This window comes from Nelumbo lutea, chromosome 1, assembly GCF_056320005.1.
Source record: "Nelumbo lutea isolate HS-2025 chromosome 1, American lotus-T2T, whole genome shotgun sequence".
Classification (NCBI taxonomy): domain Eukaryota; kingdom Viridiplantae; phylum Streptophyta; class Magnoliopsida; order Proteales; family Nelumbonaceae; genus Nelumbo; species Nelumbo lutea.
In genome coordinates, this window is record NC_142684.1 from 840,444 (window position 1) to 861,268 (window position 20,825).

The 20,825-nt window shown below is 34.1% G+C and overlaps 1 pseudogene across 1 annotated transcript; it reads right to left on the minus strand.

The window, feature by feature from the left end:
- Positions 1-4,497: 4,497 nt before the first annotated feature.
- LOC148873149 (L-ascorbate peroxidase 2, cytosolic pseudogene) lies at positions 4,498-9,580 on the minus strand (annotated as a pseudogene). Its single transcript, XR_016104852.1, has 5 exons — positions 8,650-9,580; positions 8,087-8,175; positions 6,207-6,412; positions 5,037-5,127; positions 4,498-4,891 (listed from the first exon to the last, which is right to left on the minus strand). The product of XR_016104852.1 is annotated as an L-ascorbate peroxidase 2, cytosolic pseudogene (transcript).
- Positions 9,581-20,825: the final 11,245 nt, after the last annotated feature.

Below are 20,825 nucleotides of genomic sequence, written 5' to 3' on the forward strand. Positions count from 1 at the left end.
TCGGGTGGAGTCTTCGACTCTCAATTCAAACGAGGTGAACTCCAAGAGAGATTGGTAGATCAAGCTATAAAGTACGTAGAATAATATGAGCTGAGGGGCCTGGTCGAGGGAATAACACTCTCTTGATCATTGGCCCATCGTTTTGAAAGGCCAAGTTTATTGGTGTGTCCATCTATAGTTGCTTTTATATCTAATATATATATATATATATATATATATATATATATATATATATATATATATATATATATATATATATATATATATATATATATATATATATTTAAAGGAAGTAGGGTACCGTGCAAATTTCACTACCCATTCCCGATCCCATTTATGTATCCCTGATTCTAAACCCGTCTAACTTTTCTTCTCAATTTCCCAAACCCGTCCCGATCAGTCCCACCAAACGTTTTCTACTAAAAAAATATTTCTTAATGCTTATGGTGTGACTTAAACTAGGATCAATTAATGATAGTGCCAAATCTATTAGCACTACTTTAAGCCAATAAGCCATCTCAACTTTTGTGTTATTTAATGGAATAAAATAGATTTTATTAACTTTTGTATTAATCAAAACAATCAATACATATATATATGATTTACAATTACAACTAAAAATTAAAAGAAATAATATTTAAAATTAGAATTTTATAACTAAATGAAATAAACAATCTATCAAATCCAATTTTACATCAAATAATGATTTTAATCCTAAAAAATTTATACAAATAAAATATTAATAATAGAATAATTATCTTAGAACTTAAAATTTATAAATTTGTGCATGATATATAATATAATATGTTCATATTTATGCATCACGAGTATCGAGTATCGGTACCCTAAAGTCAAAACCCAAACTCGTCCCAAACCCTATAGGGTTTTGATAAACGGGTCCTATTAGGGTCAGGATGGGTCAAGTACCCGAAAATTCCCATGAAATAGTCATCCCTAGGCTACAACCCCCCACCATTCAGACACGTTGCATTTTCTGAGATTGTTGTTAAAACCTACAATTCACTACCACCATTCAGACAAGTGGCATTCTCATTTTCTGAAAAGCTAGACACGTGGCAATTTCTGAAAAATTCTACAACCCCCCACTATTCAGACATGTGGCCTTCTTATTTTTCTACAAAGCTAGACACGTGGCATTTTCTGGGAAGTTGTTAAAGCCCACAACCCACTACTACCATTCCGATACATGGCATCCTATTAATTCAATAAATAGGATTCAAAAAGTGAGTAGTTTCACTCCTAAACATTCTCAATAGACAGTTATTTGTTATCTTAACACATGGCTTAACACATATTTATCCATAGACTATTAAATACAAATGGTGGGACCTATTAAAAGATTACCATAAACCCACGTTTGTTTTTAAATGACTTTTTTCAAAAAGAAAATACTTTTTTAATTACAAATTTGATTTAACTTTTAAAAATAAATAACTCAAAATAGATTTATTAGATAAATAGTAAATACCAAATAAAGTGGGTTATTGTTTACCAATAAGATCTCATTTAATATCTTAAATCAAATTAAAAAAACATGAGTTAATAGTGGGTTTCAAATAAAATAGGCCAGAAGAGATTGTCAATTACAAAGATGTAGGATTCATATTAGTTTTTTTAATTTAATTTTTGATAACTAAATAGTAAACTTCAAGCTAAATTATATACACATTTAGTTGCCCTGTAGTTAGTACGGGGGTTATTCTCTAGTTTATACATAAAAGAATAATGACAAAATAGAAAGAAATAATCAAGGAAAGAAAATAATAAGGCAATTGCCTATTTACAGAATTTCCTAAACTAAGAGTTGCCCCTCTTGGAGCTTTCCAAACTTAGAGAACTTTCTTTATTGGAGATTGCCAATACTATAGAAGCACATGAACTTTTACCTCGAATAATCAAACCGATGAGAAGAGATGAGTTTTGTAAACAAATCTACAAGTTCATCCTCAATGGAAATATATTTCACAATGAGAGATTTTTGAAGAATTAAATCTCTCAAAAAATGAAAATTCACTTAGTTGTGTTTGATACGAGCATAAAAAATTGGATTAGAAGCAAGACATGTGGTACAAATATTATCACAATAAAAAATAGGAGGAGAAGGCTGATGAACCTCTAGGTTACGTAGAAGAGACTGCAACCAAAGTAATTCAATAGTGGTACGTATTTATGGTATTTGCCAATGACCAAAATTCAGCCTCAATGCTGAAACGAGCAATAGTAGGTTGCACCTTAGCACTCCTAGAAGAACAAATGAGATCCAAGAAAAATACCACAACCACCAGTGGAACGTCGATCATTAAGGTAGCCAGCCCTGTCAACATATCAAAATAGGTCACAAGAGAACAAGAGTGAGCATCAAAAAGAGTCCATAATCAAGCATATGCTTAAAATAACAAAGAATTCATTTAACAACGAACCAATTGTCATCAATGAGTCTGAAGAAATTGACAAGCTTTATTAACTACAAAAGTGGCATCTAGCCTAGTCAAAATAACATACTACAATGCACCAACAATACTATGATATTGTGTAGGATCATACAAGAGCTCTCCTTAAAACTTGGATAGCCATGAACTACATGCCAATGGTAGGCAATGGCTTCAAAGCTATGAGATTGGTCTTTTGCAAGAGATCAAGACTAGATCGCCCCTAAGAAAGAAATAAACCAGTGTGATCATGATGAGCTTCTACACCAAGAAAATGATGAAGAGAGACAAGATCCTTAAGAGAAAAACTATGAAACAGTTTTGTGATAAGTTGAAAAACATGGGAAGAAAAATAACTAGTAATAATAATATCATCAACATAAACTAAAACGTAGAGATAAACATTAGTCTTGTGATAAATAAAGAGAAAATGATCACATTTTGAACATTGGAAGCCAAGTTCATGCAAACAACCACTCAATCTAGAGAGCCATGTTTAGGAGCCTACTGAAGCCCATAGAGAGCTTTATGCAATTTGCACACATAATCAAGATAATTTTGATCCTCAAAACCACATGGTTGTTGCATATATATGTCATTAGTAACAAAACCATTCAAGAAAGCATTATGCACATCCAGTTGTTTGATATCCCAACCACGTAAAGTGGCAAGAGAAAGAGTCATACAAATAGTGGCCGATTTAATTATTGGACTAAAGGTATCAATAAAGTCAACACTAGGAATCTATGAAAAACCTTGGGCAACTAACTTGGTTTTTACCTCCCAATTGAACCATCAGGTTTCCTCTTGATTTTAGAAACCCATTTTGAACCAACAACATTCATAGTGGGGTTGTAGGGAACCAATTGTCATGTGCCATTTTGGATGAGGGCATGAAATTTTGAGGCCATAGTTGAACACCAGTGAGGTGATTTAGCAACTTGAGAGTATGAGCAAGGCTCGACTTCATTGGGATTTCTATTACTTGAAAGAGCCGCTAGTATAGAATAGCAAGTAGAAGACATGGGCTATTGAGAGCGAGAAGTCATGGATCGAGTTACCATGGAGTGAGTGTGGAGGAACTGTAGGGGTAACATCAAGAATCTCCTATACCAGCCTTGTACGTTGTAGAGGAACCTGCAAAGAAGCTTTAGAAGAGCTAGAACTGAGGAGAAGATGTAGAGGAACCAATTGGAATAGAGATATTAGTAGGTGATAAGGCTAGATAGGCAGACTTATGAGAAGGTAATGCTTCTCGTGAAGAAACCACCTCTGAAACCAGTGGTAAAACAACTTCCTCCTATAGAGATGTAGGGAGTGCAGAGTTCTATGGAATGCTTAAAAATCATTGTTCATCAAAGACAACACGGTGGGCAATAATCTCTTAAGATGTAGCTAGATTAAAACAATGATATCCTTTATGCTTGGAACTGTATCCAACAAATATACAAGCAATAGAATGATAGTCCATCTTATGCTTTTTGTAGGGTCAACTCAAAGGATAGCAAACACACTACAAGAAATATGCCCTATACCATCCATCAGTATAGGTGTATAATCCGTCGGTATATCTCTAAATGAGCTACTTCGATGGTCACCTAATGCATCCGGTATGATATTGTCGGTATAGCCCTTATCCGTCGGTATAAGGTGTAGACACCTATACCAACGGCTTTCTAAACCGTCGGTCAAGCTATCCGTCAGTGTACATCATAAGTATGGAGTATGGCATATATTGCTATGCCGACGGATTCGATCATCACAATATGGGTCTTGTCTGTTGGTATAGGCTCACTTTATACCAACAAATTGTGCGCATTGGTATAGGGTCAGGGTATACCAACAGAGGTGGTCCGTCGGTATAGGTTCAGGATATACCAACAAAGCTAGTCCGTCAGTATAGGTCCAAGATATACCACCTGATATAGTCTGTCGGTATAGGTGTTTTTTTTAATATTTCCCTACAATCCTGTTTGCCTAAGATGTCCAACACAAAAAGAATACCTGCACATCAAAAGTTTGAGTTTATATTGGAACAATTAAGAAAGAAAGAAAGAAAAGTTTCAGTTTATATTGGAAGAATGAAGAAGATGAGCTTGGAACAATGAAGATACAAAGCCAATTCAACTTGACAACTTTTAATATTATGATACCCTCCATGTGCTTTGAGTTTATATTGGCTGGTAGACCTTTTCACACCACTGAATCCTAAAGATACAATACCAATTAACACTTTCCTCAATTTATACAATATACCACCTATGATACCAAAACCTGTAGAGAATTAAAAGAAGTCCTTATTTTGTTTTTCTCATGTTCGTCAATCCAGCCATGACAAAGATCGCCTTAAAGCTAGTAGTTAAATTTCTCTAATTTGACAGACCTTAATCTTTCATCCATCTATCTAGGAGTTCCTCTTCATGAAGTTGATTTTTCTCTACCTGTAGAAATAAAAGGTAAAACGAAATAAATAAAAGAATGGAACAAATCCTTAGATAGTGAAAGCAAGCAACTATTCTTGAAACACCTAAAGTAAAATAAAATATTACAAAACAAATGAAGTAAAATAATTATTATAAATATTACCGCTTTGATTTCCATGAGGATGATGGCTTGAAGTCGAAGAGTTTCGATGCCCATTTGGTGAGACATCGGGAGTAGTAAGAGCATTTGGATCCTATTAAATTAGAGAAAATTTGATTAGTAAGAGCATTTGGATCCTATTCATTATCAAAAACAAACCTGTTGTCCATAGTGGATAGCTACACAACAGCATAAAGCTGACATAAGCACTGATCAGCAAAGTAAATTCATTTATTAAATTAATTAATTACCGGTTTAGTACAAATATTCCAGCAAAGTGGATAGCTACCAAGACTTGTCTCCACAGTGGAGAATTCAGCAATAGCAGCTAAAGTAGGTAGTGCATACTCTAAAGTTGGGGGAGAAGTTTGTATCATCCTACCTCTCTTCAATCTCTCTACAAAGAGATCAAACTTATAGAAAGTGTCAAGCGGCATTGCACAGAGGACTTAGAGCTGTACAAGACACTAGCAGAGAAGATGGTAGGAAAAGTGACAATGATCCATTCACTTAATTTTGTTCTTTATGCAAGATATGTTTGGCAGCTATGGTATTATATGATTACAGGTGTCTCACATTGGCATCCAAAAATGTAAATGACTTTTTCCTTTTCCTTATATTTTGGAAACAGATATATAGCTTCTGTAAAGTACAACTTATATAGGGAAGTACAAATCTAGTCTAAACAATAAAGCCCATCTAAGTAGAGAGCAGGCTTTGTCCTCCATTTAGAAACCACAGAAGCATTTTCATTATTTTATAATGAAGGCATTTGCAGTTATGTACATACAACAAAATGACCCCCTAGTTACTTGGTGAGCCCTTCATATAAGATGAAGAAATAAAAAGGTCAACTAAATTATCTGTGCCTAACAAATTCCAACTATCCCCACAACAATTGTTTCAGAAAGGTTTGACAAGACCATTTGGGTCGTTCCAGTAGCCAGTAGATTGGTTTTTTCCTAGCAACTGTTCCCATATGGAATCCATTAGAACTTTGGGACATACCAACATACTATATTCATTGTATCATATAGAGAAAATATTCTTGATAAAACCTCACTTTTGGTTCTTTTTTGTGACAAGTGATAGAGTCTCACTTGATCTGCTGGACAGAAACCACATATCTACTACAGAGACAATCAACTAAACATAAGAGAGAACTTGTCTTACAGGTCTTCTCATGTGGCAAATGCCAAGTTCTTCACATCTTCCGACTATAGATTCTATGTCAATTCCCCAGCAATCAATGTCCTTGTCTTACTACAATTTTAGAATATAAGCAACATTCTCTTCCTGTATCAGGTGATCAATATCATCAGGCTTCTGAGGTTGGGAACCAACAACAACATTGTCAGTTATGAGTGTGTAATTCATACCTGAAAACAGAAAAAGGAAAAACAAATTACATTAGTTTCACAACCTCAAAGAGCACTTTAAAATTTAACAACACAAGCAGTTGTATTAATGTTCATGAATCCAAAAGGACAAAGTGCAATAACACATAATAGTACTCATGATCCTTTATTCTGATTGTTCCATTGCATATTAGTTTAAGACATAACATTGTAACTCTGATAAATTTCAGATCAACAGAATCTGTTTTTCTTTTTATTTTCTGTAGAGGTAAGGAAATTGACCATCACAACAATTGCAGATTTCAGATGAACAAGGCCACTGCCCAATGCTTGTCCCAGTTATCTGGGGTCTTAGAAAGAGTGGACTAGATACAGACCTAATCTCCTACACTATTTTGCACTAAGCGGCCACTCACAGACTTGATCCCATTTTCACACTTCTCAGCCTGGGATCTTTCTATAGTACCACGAAATGGTCTTTCAGTTGCAGATTTCAAATATTCAAACAAAAACTCCCAAGTACAGCAATTGTTGTCAAACAATAAAAGAAAGTAAATGCTTCTCTTATCAGAAATCAATCAAGAGGAAAGGTTTCAGCCGTGCATAGTGATATTGCTGTAGAAATTCTATCATTATCTCAATGCCTTGTTATCATAGACATGGTGTTCAACTGTTGAATGGTGTTAATATCTCTGCAGCTCTCCCACATAAGATCTTTATTATGTGGGTTTGCAAAGTCATGCTTTAGTTGATGCACATCCCAGATTAAAAGTATCTCAGAACCAATTAATTCGGCAAGAAATATATGCAGTTAGATTCCTATGACTTACGAATCAAACATGGAATATTTACGCATAAAGAACTTTTACTCCAGAATCTTATAGGTATATAACCGTAGGGAGTAATAATCCACCTGAAGAATGGTGAATATGAAAACCTTAAAGTAAGAAGTTCATAGTCCACAGAAGCCCGGAAAAGAGGGATACTGGTTGTTGAATATAAAGAACCAGACTACTAATTCATGGATTAATCATAATCAAGTTGGCATGAGATTATTTTTGCTTAATTTTCATGTGCTCAGACTCATGGTTTATGGAGATTAGGCGGAAAACCATCTGGAGAGAATAAGTGAAAAACAGCATTTTGGTACAGTTTACTCTAAAAGAAAGCAAAAGTCAAAAGAGCTCTATAAGAAATCACCAAATACCAATTATTTTTAGGATTTAATAAAAAAAAGACTAATCAAAGCAGAATTCTTTCCAACAATTAATGGATTGTTTTTTTTTATTTAACAATTAATGGCTTGTTCAGAATCAAAAATAAACAACTCCCTCCTTTAACAATAAATCTGATTGACAAACGGTCCAAATTCAATTAAAAAGACTTTATGTTTTCATTTACTTTTAAAATCCATCAACAAAACATTGTTGGCTCAATTGTCATAGTTGGCAGAAAAGTAAACTAAATTATCATAAGTCCTCTCTTCCTCTACAACCCATAAAGAAAAATATCACAACAAAAATGAAAAATGAACTAAATTAATAGACACAATGGTAGAGTCATTCTCTTCAATGTTATATTAATTGGAATATGAATATCAGAAAATTCAAGAATTTACCATTCAAACCATAGTAGGGAATTGTAATAAAAAATAAAGGAAAAAGAAAAGAATGAAATTCAGGAAATAGGCTTTACCCTCCATCAATGAATCCATCCTGTAAGGACCAAAGCCCAAATGCAAAGAATAATATCCTTAATAAATGATGAGTCCACTTGCAAGAAATCTGCATTATTTACATCATTCAACATTGGGTATGGTGAAAACAAAGATGGAAGCAAATTTAAAGAAAATAGAAATAAAAGAAAAGGATAAGAGTAATAAAAGTTGTCCTAAACAGTTTGAAGTAGTAACTTGGTCAATCGAGAGAGTAGATACTTCTCGATGTATCTCTGGAACTACAACAAATTTAAAGAACAGCGAGATGTTCGTCCGAGAGAGAAGAGAGAGGAAGAAAGAGAGAGAGAGTCAGATTTGCTTCAAGCGAGATAGTCATCAACCAGAGAGTTTTCCTGTTTCTTTTTTTTAAAGAAAACCATGAAGTAGATACTTCTCAATGTATCTCTGGAACTACAACCAAAATAAGAGGAAATTAAGTGCAAATGATGTGGATGATGAGCTACACAGCAATTTCTAAAAACAAAACAAAGGAAATTGAAGTCAAAAGCCAGCCAACTTCATTGCAAGTAATCGCCTTAACTAGTTCTAGTAATATGATAAAAAGCAAATGACAGTATGTCTTGCCGCCAACAGCTCATCACTCTTACGCATCAGTAAACCCAAGCTCAGAGAGTTTCAGATGAGCCTCTGTATAAACATCGAAGAAAGCATCCTCATCCGCAGCATATTTCTCCACAAAAGGACGGAAGGCAGGATCACTCAGAAGGACCTTGTCTGATGGCAGCTAGATAAGTCCTTCCTTCTCACCACTGAGGAGCTCCTTGAAGTAGGTGTTATCAAAGATAAGAGGGTTAGAAGTCCTAGCTCCTTCAAACCCAGAACGCTCCTTGTGGCACCTTCCCAGGGTGTGGCCGCCAGAGAGAGTCACTGAGTCCCATTTGTACAGTAAAAACTTCCCTCAGATGGTCCGAACCCTTATTGGGATCAGGCAGACGTCCTACTGGTGGTGGCTCAGGCTTGTCCTCTCTTCCAGGGTGGAACGGAATTTCAGGCCCTCCGGTAACTTCAACAGCAACAACATTGGCCAACTAGTAGAAGTCAGCATACGACAAGGTTGGGAACTGTTCCTTGATGGGCTCCAAGAGCCTAACGACGATATCAAGACCGTTGTTGGCCGCATTACCAAGCTTCGCTGAGTGCTTCATGGTTCCGAATGGACCTCCTATCTTAGACTTAACATCGAAGGCTCCGGTCGAGTGCCATGCCAATCGGAGCATCAAAGGGGCGCAATTCTTCTCAGCGATTAATCCCTTGAGTTTCTTTCTGGACTGCCTTCTGGTATTCCTCACTCACAGTTGGGTGGCACTTTCCCATGGCTACAATTCCTTCTCAAGCAACAGAAATGAAAGACCAAAACCCTAAGAACGGATTGAGAATGGCACGAGCAGACAACAAGCTCTCTTTCGCCGGAGAGTTTTCCTGTTGTGCGCGCAATGGCGTTTGAGCGGCAAAACCTAGATCAGCGACTAATTTTGAGTCCGCCAAAAGTTGGAAAGAAAAAAAGAGGCATTACAATTTGCCTCTAAAGAATTCTAGTAGAGAGAGAGAGGGCGGGAGAGGCGCGAACGAAAGAGGGCAAAAAATACACAAATTCCCTCACGCGCCATTTCTTTTTTTTTTCATTTTTACTTTTATGCTATACCGACGGGTATACATATACTTATCCGTCGATATAGAAAATTACCACATGACGTACTTATCCGTCGATATAGAAAATTACCACATGACGGCTATAGATTTTTAAGATCCGTCGGTAATAGATATCCTTCACCGACGGACTCTGATCCGTCGATGGCTATATGGCAATTTTCTTTTAGTGACAACCAAAACTTGGCAAAATATAAAAATTTGGAACTTGACCAAACAACTTCTCATGAGGAGAGAGATTACCTCGCTTGGTGTTGACAACCGGTTAATAAGAAAAGTTGTTGTCTCTACTACCTTAGCCCAGAAGGATTTGGGGGAGAGAGGAGAATGTCAATAGAGAGAGTGTAGACTCAATAACATGTTGATGTTTCTTTTCAATAAAACCATTATATTCATGTGTATGAGGACACCTCACACAATGGATAATTGATTCATTGTCCAAATATTGAGACAAACATTGATATTCTACTCTTCAATCACTTTGAAATATCTTAATTTTAACATAAAGTAATTATCAATATGTCTTTTAAATTTGAGAAAAATATCAAAAACATTACATTTTCTTTCAATAGGATAAATCCAAGAAAAAATTTGAGTATGCATCCATAAACAAAACATAATAATGATATCTTTGATTTGAGACAAATAGAGCAAAACCCTCCGAAAAAATTAACTCCAAGGGAAAAGAATAGATGTTAGATATCCTTGCTCAGGCCATGCCCATTTTACATGATTCACAAACAAAATCATTGCTAACTGCTATATAATAAGGAAGTTCATACTTAAAAATAACATTCCTAACAACTTTAAGAGATGCATGACTGAGACAATGATGTTAGTCTTTCAAAGAAACTCTTTCTCCAACACAAGTTATAATTGTATCCTGTTTGTAGAAGTCCATGCTGCAAATTGATGGAGTTCATTTCTATTAGATTCTCGAATTATAGTTCTCCTTAAACAATCCTTTAATAAAAAAGAAACTTGGATGAAACTCAAATATTTACTAATAGTGAGTAGATTCTTTGTCAATGTAGGAACATGATAAATATTTTTTAAATCAAACTAATGTTTATTGAAAACAAGAGAAGAAGAACTAATATTTTGTATAGTCAAACATGCTCCATTACCAATTTTGACTTGATCCATACCTAGATATTCAAACTTGTTTTGAAGATTTTCAACATCCGGAGTCATATGATGTGTAGTACCACTGTCCAGATTCAAGGTGGATCAAAATTAGAAGTTGAACGAGCATGGGAAGACATTCCACTATTAAATGCTACATGATCATAGGTAATTGTTAGAGGGGTTAAAATTATATTAGACATAGTCTAACCAAGTTTAGTAACTATCCAGATTTTTAAAAGTTTTTTGAAATTTTGGGATCGATCTTACACTAAATCGGACTAGATTTTAAACACAAATTAAAACATATCATACCTAATATAGAGATCCTAGTGTGCAACTCCCATAATGGTAGTTCATGCCCAATATCAGTCCCAAAATCGGCCTCCAATTGAAGATGATGTAGTGTGTACGTGAAGCCGATTTAGTAACACGGTTTCAACAAAATCAATTCCCAACTTGCTTGGATTGTTGTGGGTATGTGAACCTGATATCCTCTAATGTTTTTATTGCAAAAACAAAGTAAAGAACTGATGGAAACTGGTCGTATCACAGCTGGGTTAAATTAGGGTTTCTAAGAGGCAAGGGAAAAGAGAAGAGAGCAAGAGATTGGAGAAAACTAGTGAATTTAACCCTTGATGGATTTCAATGGTTGGCATATTAAAGATAATTCAATTCAAAACCTAGTGCAATATATTTTGGGGTTAAGTGCAACTTTCCGGTTTTGTGCATTTATCTCCAAGGTATAAGGCATTATTGGAAATTGGTTTGGGTTTAGTGTTTCTTCTAAACACCTACTAGATGTGCTTAGGGTCTAACCCTAGCAACCGAGACAAACTATTCCACAAATTTGGAAACACAGCAGTGTTAGCCTTGTTAGGATAAACTCCCCAAGTCTATTCAATTGATGAGAACATTCTAAACTAGAATGAATCCAATATAAGGAGTAGTTCACAGAAACACAAAAATAAGAACATGAAAAAATAATGTACTTTATTCATTTACTGATAAATGTTTGTCTTCATTTATCTAATTGGAACTAAGGGCATACATTATCTAATAGCATTGGCACTATTTTCTCATTGATAAGATAGATCATATCTCTTGTGACACTTTAATGCTCAAAGGGTTGATTACCATACATTGTCTAACAATATTGGCAGGTAAAGGGATTGCCTCATCATTTTCCTTGACGTTGTCCAAAGGGTTGATTGCCATGCCCCCTTCCTCTATTTGTACTTCCTCATCATTTGCAATAACATTAGCATTAGGATTTTCACCAGAGATATTATGTTGAAGAAGCCATGATTCATGGATAAGAATACATACCAACAACATCATTTATGTTTAGACGATCGGCATCAACTCTATTTGTTACAGTAGTGATATGATAAGAGACACATACTCATTGCCTAAGCCAAAGAGAACATACAAAACTAAATTCTCTCTTGCAAAAGTAACACCCATCTGATGATTTGTTCTATTTCTTTGGTTTGCCACTCTTTCTAAGGCCTACTCTTACTATTTTGTTTATTCTTGTCAGATTTGACTCCTTCAACAAGCATTACTACTAGCTTGTCATTTTTAATTTATTCCCCAATCCTTTACAATATATTGTTGAGCTCTTACAAACTAGCTTTTAACTTATTCATGTTGTAGTTGAGGACAAAGTGATTAAAGGATGTGGGCAGAGAGTTTTAAGATGGCATCGGTTTTTCTACCATCATCCAATTTGGAGCCAAGAGCCTCCAATTCATTTATGAATTCTATCATCTTCATGACATTGTCATGAACCGACTAGTTCTTAGACATCCTGGTGGTCATTAACAATTTGAGGATTATTTTGACGTGCAAAATTATTATGCTCCTTATACATGGCCTTCAAGCTATCTAGAATTTATTTAAAAGATGTTAATTTATCGAATTATCTCTAAATATAATTATCTAATGAGGCGATGATGTAACAAGGGGCAAAAGAGTTCTTCTCTTCCCATTCCTGATATTCATTCTTTTTTTTATCTTATAAGCTCTTTTACCGGAATGTTCCGATGCCTTATTATTGGCTATTTTGTACAAATTTTCATATGTGAGCATTAGTTAAGGTTGCGGATCCAATTTGCATAGTTGGGTCCTTTGAATTTGTTATCATCTAGCAGTTTAATGAATAATCTATGTGCCTTTTCTGCCAAATGGAATGAATAATTAGTCCATGACTGACTATTGTTTCATGTTATGTACCGTAAAATGGACATTTATCTATGTTCCGTTTCTATTTGTTCATCTCTAAGATTAACATCTATCTTAAGAACGGATACATTATTCATGTCTCTAGAAATATAGGAAATCACATAAGTGCATGGGGTCAACTGTTTCAACTGCATAACCCCATCACTTTCTATGAAGAATCATGAACCTATCCATGTCCCATGAGCTTCCATTTTGGCCTCTATTAAACAAGGTTCATAGCCTTTTTAGGTTAAACCTTTCTAATCAATAAATACTAACCAATCATATCGGAAGCCTCAAGGCACTGTGAAAGAATATTCTATTTTAAGATAAGCCCCTCCACTAGTCTATGATGCTCCTATCATCCAATGAAGCAATTCAACTAATTACATTAGTGAAACAGGTAGCTCAACTTTATGGTGCATCTCTACCCACCAATTATGTCTATTTTCAAATTAATGACGAAAGGCCTTTAGAGATATCATCTTATGATATTCTCTATCATCTAGCACTTATATCATTTATAAGGGAACAATTATATCAATCTCTAGATCGGTTTTATGTCTTACCACATTGGCTCCCATTGATTTTCATAAAGGTAGATTTATGTGAGCCCAAAATGGGCCAGGGTTTTCGTGGGATTCCATATTTGAAGAGGAATCAAGAAAAGGCTTATTGTGAGGGAGATCATTCAATGGTACAGGGAGATCATAGCAACAATGTGCATTTAGCCTTGATGTGTGTAGAGAGCCACATAAAGTCTTTGCATGGGCCAAGCACTTATGGCCTATGTACGAATTACATTCACATACCAAATCACACACAATTAATCAAGAATCAACTTAAATCTTGTAAAACCCACATTCATTCATATTAACACATTATTAGACCCAATTATCTAATAAAACTTATCTTTGTATATAATCCCAATTGCAAAAAGCAGTTCAGCCCATATAGTTGTCAATGTTGAAATGGGCTTATCTTGCTTTAATCTAAACACAACTAGGTTTCACAAGTGTGGGCCAAATTGGTCCATTGAATGGCCCATTAAACCCTTAGCCTAAGTCCAAAATCGATCACTTAATCAGTGATCTAAGGGGTTGTTAATAGTCCCCAAAGAACCCTAGGTTTGGCCCATGTAAGGTAGACCAAAACTAGTTCAAATCAGCCTAGGCTTTAGTGCACAAGACATGCATCAATTCACAAAGATTGTGATCTGAAAAATCTCATGTATAATTCACAATCAAATCAATAAATAATTAGAAATATATCAAAATTAAACAACTAGGGCTGATAGGGTGATAGTATGAATTTAATCTAAACAAATTGTAGGAAAATGTCGATCTACTGTCTCCACATCAATCGCTTTCTCCATTATTCTCCACGATCTCTGGTGTGTTCTCCAATGAAAGTAAATTTGAAAAATTTTAATTTCTAATGCTTACATCAGGAAAAACACTAATACATATTTTATATAAAATAAAAAATAATAATTATAGACCAATATATCAATATCGCATGGTGTGCGTTAAACTTATCACCAATAAAGAATTCGATCTCCATTATACTTTCAGCCAAAATTTCAAGAATTCACCATAGAACAATTATAAATAATATCAAAAAATATAAAGATTAAATTTTAGATCATTGACCCCAATATGAGAACCAAATTCTCAAACAATATGTTGACTAGGTCGAATTGGTTCAGTCCAAGAACCAATCCTAGTGCTTTGATTAGGCCAAACCAGGTATGGTGGTTGGCTAAATTTTCAACAATTTTCTAACCCAACTCGGGAACCAATTTCCTAGTGATTTTGAAATCTGAAATTTCGAGATCGATCTTGCACTGAACCACACAAGATTTGAAACCCAAATTAAAATTTATCATACCTGATATAGAGACCACAAAAATTCACCTCCCAGAGTGGTATGTTGCACCCTATATCAGTCCCAAAACCGGCCTCCCACTGAAGAAAGTTCACTATGTACATGAAGTCGATTCAGAAATACCGTTTCAGCAAAAACCAATCTCTAACTTGCTTGAATCAAAGAGGGTATGTGAACTTGATATACCCTACTTTTTTTTCTTGAAAAAACATAGTGGACTGCTGATACAAATCGGTCTTTATCAGGGCTAGATCAAATAAGGGTTTCTGGGATACAAGGGAAACGATAAGAGAGAAAGAAAGTGGAGAGAATTAGCTAAGTTGGATTCTCCCATCTTTCTCCTATATATAGAGCACTCTCTTAATCTAATTAAGAGTTGATCCAAATCAAATTTGGGATCAATACTCTATTTTTAATTGATAAGAATTGTCATCTTAAAAATATAGGTTCTCCATACCTAGATCCATGCCCATTTTTAATCAAAGTCACATGTCATGTGATTACTTAATTAATCATATTAGTTATGGGCCTTAATCCCATTTTCTCTAATGATTCACGTCCCAAGTTATTGCATTGTCACTTTGGGCCTGAATACTGTATGGTGTGGAACCTACAAAGGTTTCACAAAAGTCCATAAGGGTTTAACCCACATCTAGAAGAGGTTAGGCCAAATTCACTATTCAGGGCAGTAAACCCCTGACCCAATCAATTTGGGCTCAGTTTGAACCCAACATTTACACATAAATGATAATTGGATTCAACCACCCTATAAAGACTCAAGGATAATAGACTTACGTAAGAAAAATCCCATCAGGTAATCAGCCTTGTAATGACCTCTTACACCTAACCTCTCGGCTAGGGGTGGATTCAAGCTGAGCCAAGCCGAATAGTACAAGGCTTTAGCTCGGCTCGCCAAGGTTGTACAAGGCTCGAGCTCGGTTCGAACTAGAACATTAAGCTCAAGCTCATCTCGAGTAAAAAAACTCATAATCTCGAGCTCAGCTTATCTCAAGCTCGATTTAAAAAAAATGTTTTATAAAAATAAAAATATTATATAAAAAATATTTTTTATTTGATATTTAAAAATTTAAGAATTATAATATTTTTATTATATATATTATTTTCTATAATTTTATTATATGTATATATTCAAGCTCAGCTTGAAGCTTGATTGAAACCAAGCTGAGCCGAGATTTTCACTAGCCGAGCTCGAGTAGCTCATGAATAGCTCGGCTTGTTGCCACCCCTACTCTCTCGGTCCATAATCATTAGAACACTGCTCACAGGGAAGGACCTCTTCCCTTACTACAATAGTAATATAACATATAAATATATTTTGCAAATCAAGTTTCAAATATAGTTGAAATTCATTGTCGATAGTTTAGGTTTCCATCAGAAAGAGTGAAATGCATAATATTCAATTTGTCTAACAAAGTAATCAGTCCTATCACTATAATCACCCACTCAAATAATTTTCCAAATTACCCCAACCTGCCCAGGTATTTGACCCTTGATGAATCTCATTGGTTGGCACATCAAGAATAACTCAGCCCAATACCTATTGTAGTATCATAATCAAATCTGGGGTCAAGCACAACTTTCCAGCTTTGCCCATATATCTCCAAAGTCCAAGGCATAACTAAAAATTAGTCTAAGTTTAATGTTTCTTCTAAACACCCAATAGCTGTGCCTGGGATCTAACCCTAGCAACTGAAATAAGCTATTCCACCAATTTGGTAGCACACAAGAGTCAGCCTTGTCAGTATGAACTCCCCAAGTCTATCAAATGGCTTAAGACATTCTAAACTAACACGAATTTCATAAGTGTCCAGTTTAAGGAGTAATCTATACTAGTTTAAAAAGCACGAATAGTCTCACTAGTAATCTATACTAGTTTAAAAATGAGGGCAAAAGGGCAATCAATTTTTAATATTAAATGAGTTGAAAAGAGACAATTATAAGATATTCAATGCATTTAAATTCCTCTCTTTAAATCCAAAACTTAAGGTATTAATTTGCATTCACCTTCATTGAATCATATATTTAAGGCATCTTTATTTCTTCTCATCATTAAATTCTATTAATTAAATCCATATATAATAAATTAATAATTTCAATAACATAAAAACATACTTTTAAAATCTACATGAAAAAATAGTGTTTTCATCTAGGCAATGATAAGAAACTAAACCATTTCAGGCCAAATGGGCCAATCAATGTTGTCACCATTTCAAAAATAGATAAAATGCAAAAAAATATAGAAATTAAAAAATTAGAAACATTTTTAACATTATATATTTGACATATTAAACAACAATAAGTATGTGTTTTTATTAATGATGGAAATGGAATGTAAAATTTAAAACCAATTAGAAATAAAACTATTTTCCTATTCTCTCTCATTGAATCTCATATTAAGGTATATTCTCATTAAATCAACAAAATTAATTTTAATATTATAAAAATATATATTTTGAAAAAAATATTGAAAACAAAACTATTTTCTTCCCTCCCAATTGTGGGTAATCAATTCAACCATTTTGGGTCAAATGAGTTAATAAATAATGTCATATTTAATAATAAAAAATTAAAACATATAAAATATATAATACAAAAAATAAAAAGAATTGGACATATCTCTAATATTGCATATTCATTATACTAAATAAAAATACATATGAAATGTACAGTAATTTTATTAATGGTGAAAATAGAATGCCAAAGTTAAAATCAACCCATAAATGAAATGATGTCATAGTAAAATAATAAAAAATAAAAAATATAAATAATAACAAAAAATAGAACAAATTTGGGCACATGTCTAATGTTACATATTCATAAAAATAAATATTGGGTACATCTCTAATATTATAAATTCATTATCAACGATGAAAATGTAATATAAAATTTAGTGTCAACCTAGAAATCAAATTATTTTCTTTTTTGGGTTGTGGGTTAGTGGTTTGGGTCAAATGGATTAATCGATGATATGACAGTTAAATAATGAATCTTAAAAAAAAATAAAAAAAGTACAAGTAATCAAAAGAATCTATAAAAAAATTATATACTAATTATGTCAAACAAAAATTAAGTATAATAAGTAAAAATTATTTATATAATATAGATGATATATAATTTAAAACAAATCCAAAAGTAAATACATTTTCTTATCTAGATGGTGGGTCAATGATCCAACCTTTCAAAGAAACTCATGATGTCATAATTGAATAATAAATATTTAAAAAAGATAAAACACAAACAATGAAAAATCACAAAATTCTATCGCATTTGGTAACATTTATGATGTTATATGTTCATCATAAAAAATAAAATTTATTTTTATTTATGAAAAAAATTAATGGAATACAAAATTTAGTAGTAATAATAATAATAATAATACTAGTAGTAGTAATAATTGTTATTGTAATTTAAAATTTCCACATGCAATGCATGTGCGCATTTATTAAAAGCATTTGAGTTTATTTTTAATCATATTGTTTTTTTGTTAATTTTCAATTTTATCTTAATTATGATATATCTAAAATTCAAATAATTAATATGAAAAAAATTCTCAAGTGCTTAATTACTAGTTCATAGAAATATACCAATTTAACATAAAACAACAATTTACTTTATTCATTTACTGATAAATGTTTGTGTACATTAATCTAATTAGATCTAAGGGCATACATAGTCTAACACTATTGGTTTGTCAATTCTAAACAGTTTCTTGTATATTTCTACATAAAAGGATAATGAAAAATAAAAAGGAAAGAAAATAATAAGGCAATTGCCTATTTACAAAATTTCCTAAACTAAGAGTTGCCCCTCTTGGAGATGTCTAAACTTAGAGAACATTCTCTCTTGGAGATTGCCAATACTAGAGTTTCCTTCTTTGTGGTGATCAACCCCATCTCCTTCCTCATAGTCCATGCCCGAACTTCAATTGGACCCAATGTTCATTTTGGTTGACGTCTCATAGTCCCAACAATAGGGTGAATAAGGATTGACATGCATTTCCAATTTGGATGAGGGACGCTATGCTACTGTGGTGCATTCCCATTCAACCTATGGGCCAACATTGGTGAACAACATAGGTCTTCAACAAGATAAGGACACATTGTGAACATTAACAAATTCTGGCCTCTACTAAGGTTGGCACTAGGACCGGATCCAGTATGCACAACATAGGAAGCACATTCAATGAGCAGTTTATAAATATTCTAACAACTGTTAAAAGTTGTCTTTAATCTTTTTCAAGCATAGGTTAGGGGTATTTTAAGGAACAGGTGTCAAAAAAAATTGAAAGTGCTCATTTAACATGATTATAGCGACATGCCTACCTAATACGGACTCGTCAACACATTACCCTCCAAACTCCTCATCCCGTGGCATACGACTCATGCCTCTAATCATTGGTCACAATCTGTTTTTACTCTATCATCCTCAAAGCCAGGCAAGGACACAAGAGTAGTTTTGATTCGCTCCTTGGACTGGTCAAGGATCTCATCCCCTCTCTTTGAGTTCTAGTACCTTCTACACCATCGACACTAGTAGACCACCCTACCTAGGATAATAAAGCACAAAAAAATGACCCACCAGCCCAAGAGTAGGGCCAAAATGAGCAATAGCCATTGCCTTAGTGCTCCAAGAATGCTCCATGGAACTAAGCCTATAACGCTCATCCATAAATCCCCAACACTCTAGCATCCAATTCCATGTGGAGTCTCAATTAGGGATAGATGCATTCAATTCCAAAAATTGGGCAAAAGGAGAGATGACATATGTAGTAACATCCAAGACATGCACAAGCAATAGGACAAGCTTAAAAAAGTGGCCTAAGTCGCTGAACACTAGCCAACAGGGCTCAAATCACCAATGAGCATGTACTTGCAAAAGAGATAATGGATGAAATCCCCCTAGTTGTTTTTAGGCCACCATAGTTTGAGAAATATGACAACACCAATGACTTCATGGATTACCTTGAGGGGTTCAAGGTCCTCATGCTAATATATAGAGCTTTGGATGCACTGATGTGCAAAGCATTCATTTCTGCACTCAAGGGGGCTGCTTAACAATGGTACTCTATATTGTTGCCCAGCTACATTGGCTCATTAGATACTTTCAAGACATCTTCTTCACCCAATTCATCAACAACCAACATCACTAGAAAATGGCTGCTAACCTCATGAAGCTAAGACAAAAGGATGATCGATGACAAGCCCCTTCAATAATTCATTGTGAGATTTTGAATTTATCCAAGTACAAAACTTGGACCTATGTATTTTGATGATAGAACACTCATTAAGAGTACTAATGATGTAACCAAGTGTTCAATAAACCTTTAGTAAGCTTCTCTAGGCTAAAAATGCATCAAAGCTAAAATGCTATTAAAGATGAAGCGGAAGCTTTCTTGAGGTGGTTGTCTGTGTTTCAAAGATATCTACACAATCCTCATGTCTCCAAATTGATGAAGTTTCGAGCAATTCAAGCATCAAGGTTATTGAAGGACTTAAAGGTTTTGGAGATGCTCAAAAAACATCATCTACATCTCACAAGGAGAAGACTACATTAAGCAATGCTCAAATTATATTTATCTTTTAAGGATCTTGATGTAACTAGTTGTATGATGCACTCTATAGATACTCAAAAAGAGTAAACTCAGCTAATTAACCTTAGAAACCATAAACTTTAATGGGTTTGGTTCATAGGCTTTCTTAAGCTTAAATAAGATATAAAAATCAAGAAAATACTTGTTAAAAATCAAGGAAGTTTATTGTGATTGTAAGATATAGTCGACTACCCTAAACA